Genomic DNA, 8,727 nt, shown 5'->3' on the forward strand with positions numbered 1-8,727 from the left:
TACCTAATTATATTTTCAAGTTCACATTTATATTCCACATATAGAGACACATTCATGCATTTATGTATAGAAATAATGCCACGTTAGTGGAAGAGACCATTCTATAATGTACCCATGAAGATGACATGATAAATCACACATTTTATATTCATATGATTTTTGGTCCTAAAATGCTTAATCTAGTAAAGGAATGGATTCATCTCAATAGCCAGAGAAAATCATGTAATTCTCTCATCAACATCCATTGACAGTAGCTGCACACTGATATTCTGTATGCAGAAAAGCTTTGGGATTAAGAGCACAGAGTGGTTAGAACACTTCTAATTTTTGCAAAGGAGTAGGGTTAGATTCCCAGCAATGACATGATGGCTCATGACCAACTGTGATTCTAGTTTGGGGCAATCTGTTGCCTGTGACATGTAAGGTTGGTGGTACATATAAATGTAAGAAAGCAAAAGAGTCACATATGTAAAATAAAATACATGAATCTTTAATAATTATATAAAAACTTCAGAAATACTTAACTTAAGCCCTGGTCTCCAAATTGAAAGAACAGTAGTAATATACCAATTTTAAAATTCCAAATGCACAAAAATATATGGATAATAATTTTGTATTATTTTTACACGTAAAATATATTAATGTAGCACATTTAATATGAGTAATATAAAAAGATGATGATATAGAGTAACAAATAGTAATCTGAAGTGTTTTGTTCTTTTTACAAAGGTATATTCTTTAAAGACTCTCTTCACATCCATTGCTTTGTTAGTGTTTGTCTCATTCAGAAAATGACATATTTTCTAATTTTCTCAAGTGGCATCTTTCTCTGGGATTCACTGAAGTTGAGACTAGACCAGAAAAGACCATAGCTACCATGACTACAGAGTTATTAACACATGCATCCACTGAGAAAATTTACTTGTTTTATTTGAAAAACAATTGCAGTTCTGGGGCCTTTCACATTAGTTTACATTGTAATATTTGGTTGTAAGTACTAATACCCAAAGTGTGTCCATAAATAATCATAAGAGTGGAGAAGCCATCACTATTATGACCCAGATTGAAAAAACAAAGCAGTGTTCAGACAGCTCTCTCAAGAGATGCAATGAGACCCAGGGATGCTTTATACTTAGCTCTACATTTTAAAAGAAAGATTATTTTACCTCCTCATTCTCACAGTATTTGATTAGGGAATAGTTTTTGTTTATGAATTTATGGTGCTCTTTGCCTTCTGCTTTATGGAGATTAAGTAACCTAAGGGACATACAAACATAATAGATGACAAGTATCAATACTGTTTTAAGCCTTATCACAATTAGCGGGTAATGACCTAAAAGCAGTAACAGTGCTCACAGAAAAGATAATGCGATTATGTGACTTTCAGATGACAAGATACATGGTGTTGTCTGATGTACTATCCACTGTCAGCAATATGAATAAGTTTACAGGAATCTCAGGAGACGAAGACCTTAGCCACCCAAACTAGTCCATAGAATCCTATTGGAATAAATAATGACAGCAGAAATAAACACGGATGACTTACTAAGGTATTAATTCATAGCTATTACCTGATACACTTAAATAACTAAACTGAGTGAATTGTTCTCTGGAGATTGAGTTTACTGCAGGCATAACAGGAAGCTCACAGATACTGACTAGAATGTTTCAATCTCACACTTATGAGCCAGTTCCTCTGAGATGAAGCTAGAGTAGCAGAGGTGTCATTGCAGAGGCTTTGTGGAAGGAGTCATACTCAGATCTTCATTACAAGTTGTATGGCATAATTTTGGGAAGGATATGAAAATGTTTACTGGGAATGTGTGTGTGTGTGTGTGTGTGTGTGCGTGTGCGTGTGCGTGTGCGTGTGCGTGTGCGTGTGCGTGTGTGTGTGTGTGTGTGTGTCTGTGTGTGTGTGTGAAATTATTGGACTACTGAGACTAAGACTCGAACAATGACATAATGTAGACCAGGGCAGCTAACATGAATACCTTTACACCAACTGTGTGAAAAACTGAGACTTAAATAAAATATGTAAGTGAAGTAACATAAGTAAAATGAACTTTAAGGAAAATGGAGAATGTGTCTTCCGCTTCCGTTTGACTTGGTCCTGCCTAGTGTACCAGTACAGAAACTTAATGTGAATTATCAAAAAGAAACTAAGAAATTTGCATTGATTGGAAACATAAACTCAAGAATTATCATTTGATTATTTTAGCATTGATACTATGTGGGTGGTGACATAATGACATTAACTGGCAGTATTTTGTTCCATTTTTAAAAAAATAACAATTTGAGAATTCTACATTACTGGTTCTATAATTCAATATTGGGGTCTCTCTCTCTCTCTCTCTCTCTCTCTCTCTCTCTGTGTGTGTGTGTGTGTGTGTGTGTGTGTGTGTGTGTGTGTTGAGGAAAAATAGGGAGGGAGATAGCATCCTGTACAATTGTACAATAGAAATTGTGTTTTGCAATTATTGGAAGAAACACTGGGGGACTTGACTTTAAACAATTTTATACTGTTTGAGAATTTCAAATAATTTTCTCACTGCTAATGATGTGTTTAGTGAAAAATATACCAGTAGCAATGTTAAAAGGTTTCATTTAGAAAACTTAAAATATTAAACTGAATTCATTTTCATTGAAACATCCAATTTTGTACTGAAACTTATACAGTTGCCTGTTTAAACAGTAAGTTTCTATGGGTCTAATAAATAAGTGACATGAGATTTCCTGATCCTTTTGAAATACACAGAAAGATTTACTTTATTAAAAATCTTTTTCAATAGAATAAACAACTCTCTCAAATTTTAAAAAACTTATTGTATAATGTTAACAATGTCTTGTAAATTCCTACCCCTTGAGTTGAAACTTTCCTAAGAATTCCCAAGTGTATGCATACATAACAAACTAGTAAATTACTGGTATACACTAAATAAGTTATTATTACTTGAATATTCCTAGCTTTAGTTTCATTGTATTACATGCATACAGTCAGTTATCTGGAGAAAAAAAGTAAAATGAGAAAATATAAAGTACAATTTAAATGTAGATTAATATTATAAATGTACTCCTGTACACCAGTAAATGTGTGTTCCTTATCTTTACCCTATAAAGTATTTCCATGTTTTGTCACACAATGCCCCTTCATGGTAAAAGTCTTTGAAAGATCAGGAATTCAAGACCCATACCTAAACATAGTAAAAGCAATATTGCTACTGATTTTTAAAAGTTCCTTGTATATTTGGATGTCAAGTTTTGGGTTTTAGCTATGGTTTTAAAAATATTTTATCTCCTGACAAGGAGGAGGCCTTCCCTGGATACATCTGTTTGGTAAATCAAGTCACACTATAGGGTTAGATATATCGTCTCCCACTGAGGCCAGACAAGCCAGCCCAGTTAGAGTAATGAAATCCTCAGGCAGGCAACAGAGGCAGGGACAGCCCCTGTTTCAGTTGTTGAGAGAGGAGTTGTGTGTGTGAGGGAGGACTGTAAGGATGAGGGCTCATATTGGGATAAGTAAATAAATAAATAAATAAATAAATAAATAAATACATTAATTGAAAAAAAGACATAGAATGCCTGTTGCTGGGGTGGGGAGGAGGGCAATGTAAACTTGATTTGCTTTTGCTCTTGCTCTGGGTGATGTAAAATGAAATAAATAGACACCAAAATTAAAAATAAACAAACAAATAAATAAATTAAAACCCAGTTGATGAAAAAAGAGAAAAGAAAGAAAACTAACAGCACTGGCAATTGGAGTTCATAGAGTACACACTCAGGATAATACTCTGTAAAATGTGGTCTCTATAATATTGCATCTAGAATGACTTTTTATAGGCATATTCATTATAAAAATGATGGGCTTCATGACGTGTTCGTTCAATATATAATACCTATCAATGAACATCACCCTTTAGCCTCTACCCCCCCTCTTTTCTAGGCATCTGTTTTCTTTCTAGTGTCACATATATAATCAGAGACCACAGTACGTGAAATCTATGTTCCTTTATAACAGGTTACACCTGATACCTTCATAGTTACAAGCTCCTGTTGAATGCTTATTATACAATATGGCTCAAAAGTAATATTCTAAGCAGAGACTTCCCTAGCCTTTATTACAGAATGTCCTGTTTACTTCTGTCACCTACTTACAGCTCTTACTATAATGAAAAGAAAAAGAAATACTTACCAGGCTTGGCCTTTGACAAACATCCGTGTAGAATGAGTCCCTATGAAGTAGTTACAAGGAAAAATGTCATCAGCTCATCTCCCTGTAGTCCCATGATTATCATGTCATCTGTAGAAGGGAGTTTTGACCTTGAAGTTTTTACAACACGGTGCCATCAAATGGAAAAGTGAACTTCCCTAACTCCAGGAAATCAGTAGAGTAGAACAGCTGAGCTCTGGGTTTCCCATGTGTGAGCTATTCTCTCCAGGCCATATCTGTCTGTGTGGATTAACTGATCCCAGTCTTTGTGAACACAAAAAAAGTAACAACAATAATATTTTGCTTAAAAGTAGTTGAAATTTTTTTGGATATCATTCCTACTTCCAAAACATTCATGGTCTTCTCCATAATTACTTGACAGTGGCTTCAGTGTCTCACTTTGAAATTAGCAGCTCTTGTGAAAAAATTTGGAAAATGCCACCTTCTCCAAACACACTTAGGAAAAGTAATCTTTCTTACATGGCACACAGCCAGAAGGTACTATAACTGTATTATCAGGAGAAAGTGGCAAGTGGATAGGATGTAGTTTGGGACTGTGAAGGCTCCATTCCACAATGGGGAGTGGGAGGGCAGTGTAACGGGAGTGGGGGAGTGGGAGCATCCTCATAGAAGCAAGGGCAATTGGAATGGTATAGGGGGCTTCTGGAGGGGAAATTGGAAAAGGCAATAACATTTGAAATTTAAATATATAAAGTATCCAATAAAAAAATTATATATAAAAAGAAACCAATCCAAAGACACACTCATATACCACAAGGAGCACAGAGAAAACAGAAAAGACAAGAGCAGAAAGAAAATTTTCCAGACATCTTATAGTTAAAACACTAAGTATACATAAAAAAGAAACATAGAATGAAAAATCTCAGTGAAAATCTGCCAGTTACAAGTAAACAAAACCCATCAAATGAAAAAGTGAACTTTACTAATTACAGCAAAGTGTTGGAATAGGTAGTGTTGGAATATGCTGATTTCTCCATGTGAACTTTTGGAGTCAGAAGAGCCTGCATCAATATATCCTAAGTGCTAAATGACAGCCAAACTAAAATAATACAGTGAGCAAAACTACTGTCCTGATGAAGAACATTTTCCAGAACATAGCCTAAAGAAATTTTATACTCAGCAAACTAATCGAAAGGTAACATGGGAAGCATTATTTTGGACATAAGAGAGGAATAAGAATAACGGAAAGATTGTGGAAAAAATATGAATCCATAATCACTATAACACAAAGTACCACTGAGGACACAATACAAAAAGTCAACAACATGATGACCATAAGTAACACACACATCAATAACACTTTAATATAAATGGTCTCAGTTCTCTACTCAAAAGTCACAGACTGACTGAATGGATCAAGAACCAGTTTCCACTTATCTGCTGCCTCTAAGAAACCTATCTTAGACATCACTTTAAAGTAAAAGGATAGACAAAACTGCTCCAGTGGAAGCAGGAAGAAATAAGATGTCACTATCCTAACATCTGACAAATTAGGCCTTGAACTAACACTAATCAAAAGTATTGATAAAAGGGACATTTCATTTTAATCAAGGGATTAATTGACCAAGAACACATTGCCATCCTAAACAAATATGTATCAGAGATACCCAATTTCATATAAAAGAAAATTTACAACTGGAATCAAAGACACAGATGAATATAAATCCATTAACATTAGGTGATTACGGTAACCAACAGATGTGTCCTAGGTCTGTATTCTCCATATTCTCTCTCTCTTTCTTTTTTTCATTCCGTTTCTTCCTTTTCGCTTTTTGCATCAGGGATACCGTAATCAACTGTAAGAATGGAAATGGAGAGGGCTATAGATGGATGTGAAATGAACGAAATCTGGTCTTGGCTTTAACATTTACATTCTGTAGTCTGAAAACTGGAGATCATGCTAGAGAATCCAGAATGACAGACAGCAAACATGAAAAAGAGGAAGCTATACATTGAAACGACCCAATTAGCCCCTGTGGGAAGCCATGGCAAGGCTCTTAGCAAACACCTTTGGCTCTCCTATCTACTATTTGTCTTTCTGTTTACCTTCCATGATTCACTTGCTAGATAGATGTATTTAGAACCCCTGGTAACGGCAAGGCTTTGTGAGAACAACAGGAATAACCTAGTTAGATCCCACAGCTGCAGCTAGTTTCCTCCACCTGCAAAGCCCCTTTCACTTCCTGCCCCTCCCCATATCCTGTTTTTGTAGTATATAACCGGTGTGGACAATAAAATTTTTGCCAGCTTGATCTGACTTCTTGACTTGCTTTGCCTCTTTATTTTCTCACACATTTCAGTCCTCTCCACAGGGTCTGGGGGGTCTCATTTGATTGTCCAGCTGGACTGGACAAGCCCCTACACCAAAAACTAAGATGGAATTATTACATATCTATTCAAAGAAGGAATGTAGATCCATGTGCTGTATAGTTTTATGTCAAGTTGACACTAGTTAAAATCATCTGACAGTAGGATATCTCAATCACGAAAATGTCTCCAAAAGATATAGCTGTAGTCAATCCTGTAGGGTATTTTATCTTTGTGATTGATGGGGAGGATCCAACTCATTGTAGGTGGTGCTATTCCTTGGATGGGTCCTGAATTCTAAAAGGAAGCAATCTGAACAATTGAAGAAGCCAGCAAGGAGCACCCTTCCATGGCTTCTGCACTGGCTTCTGCCTCAGGGTTCTTGTTCTGTTTGAACTCCTGTCCTGATCAATCACAACAATGGACTAATATATGGAAGTTTAAGCCAAATAAATCCTTTTCTCCTCAACTTGTTTGTGATCATGATGATGTTCATCACAGTGATAAATAATATCCTAACTCAGTCACATTGGTACAAGAATAATTGGGTATTTGTTTAAGGAATACCATGTACTTTGAGAAGGATTGTGGATACAACTTGGACCTTTAAGTTAGAAAAGCCATTGAGTGTTGAGATCTCAGTGGGTTATTCCATAGGAAGTTGGAAGCTGAGAGTGTTGAGATTAATACAGACAATAGAGTCCTGAAATGTAAAGTTTCAGAAAGAAGTTTATAAAGACTCTACCTGTCCATTTGTTGCCAAATTAAGATTCTGTGCTTCTGGTTAGCTGGAGCTGAAGAATCTGTCAGCTGTTCTTAACACACCAGAACTCTTAAAGTGAAATCTTTGCTGTACTAGATTCTTGTCTACCGGAGCTGAGAAATTAGTAGAGACTAGAAATAGACATATAGTTGAGGTGAAATCTTATGAAGACGGCATACCATAACAGGAATGGCGCCTTGGACCCTCAGAAACAGGAGACATATCCATCCCTCCAGGGGACGTGCCATCAGAAATAGAGAACTGGCCAGCACAGGCCTAGATGGAGACATCTCAGAAGCCCACAGACGTCTCTTTGTAAAAAAAAGTTGTTCCCATTTCTCCTGACCTTTGCTCTGAACAATAACTGTATAGATTTCATTTGTGTGTGACTGCTGTTGGCCTTGGTGTACATAATCATTCAACTATATCTGACTTTCCTATTTCTTTCTTCTTCTGCTCTGTTGAATTCTGTGAAACCAGATGTTCCTTGATGCAATGATTCTTAAACCATCAAAAATTGAGGCATAGAGGCACAGTACAGCTCAGTCCTTATGGCCTAGGTATATATTGTGCAGTCTCATTTTTGGAATAATGTAATAACTACATAATGGTAGTTTCAGATTAATGTTTCACTTGCAAAGAAAATTTGAAGACATTATGTTTAGAAACATAATAATGTGTACCAGAGCCCATATTGGGACCCCGAGAAGGCAAGAAGCTAGTGAAGCTTTTCACAACAGTTTTGCACAACATTTGAGAGTGGCTCCTAACCATGTTTTAAAATGTATGAATAAGCAAGTATAGAATACATAAAATTATATACTAGTAAAACTAAGTCAAAACACTGGGGCTCTTAAGAGATTTATCATGTGCAGTGTGCAGAAGCAGAAAGCTAACGGAACTGCTGAGGTAAGGGTTAACTGATTCTTTCTGGCCACTGCCTGACAGCTTTGCCCATATCATTAGAGCTTTACAGAAAAACACATTTAGTTGACCTCGGAGCTCTGAGCTCTGAAGTATAATAAGTCAAATGTTAAAGTTTACATAAAGATGTTTGCAATTATTTTTTTGGCAACAGGCCTGAGAATAGGGGAAGCTTAAAACTTTAGGGAACAGTTGTAATCTTAATTCTTAATTCTTTGTGGGATGTGGGTAGTCTTTCAAATTTGATCTGGTAATGATTATACAATATCTTTTTCTCTACCTGCTTTTTTGGAGTAAGAATAAAAGACTGAGGCTAGTTAAAGGTGTGTGAGTGTGTGTATGTGAGTGAAAGGACTACACACGGAGGTGTGTACAGGTGTGTGTGAGACGTATGTAGGTGTGTGGGAGTGTGCAGAGTGCATAGGAGAGTGAAGAATGTGCACAGCCTCAAGCTGGAGAGAGAGAGAGAGAGAGAGAGAGAGAGAGAGAGAGAGAGAGAGAG

The sequence above is a fragment of the Grammomys surdaster genome, unplaced genomic scaffold (genome assembly GCF_004785775.1).
Source record: "Grammomys surdaster isolate TR1022 unplaced genomic scaffold, NIH_TR_1.0 125793, whole genome shotgun sequence".
In the NCBI taxonomy this organism is placed as follows: Eukaryota; Metazoa; Chordata; class Mammalia; order Rodentia; family Muridae; genus Grammomys; species Grammomys surdaster.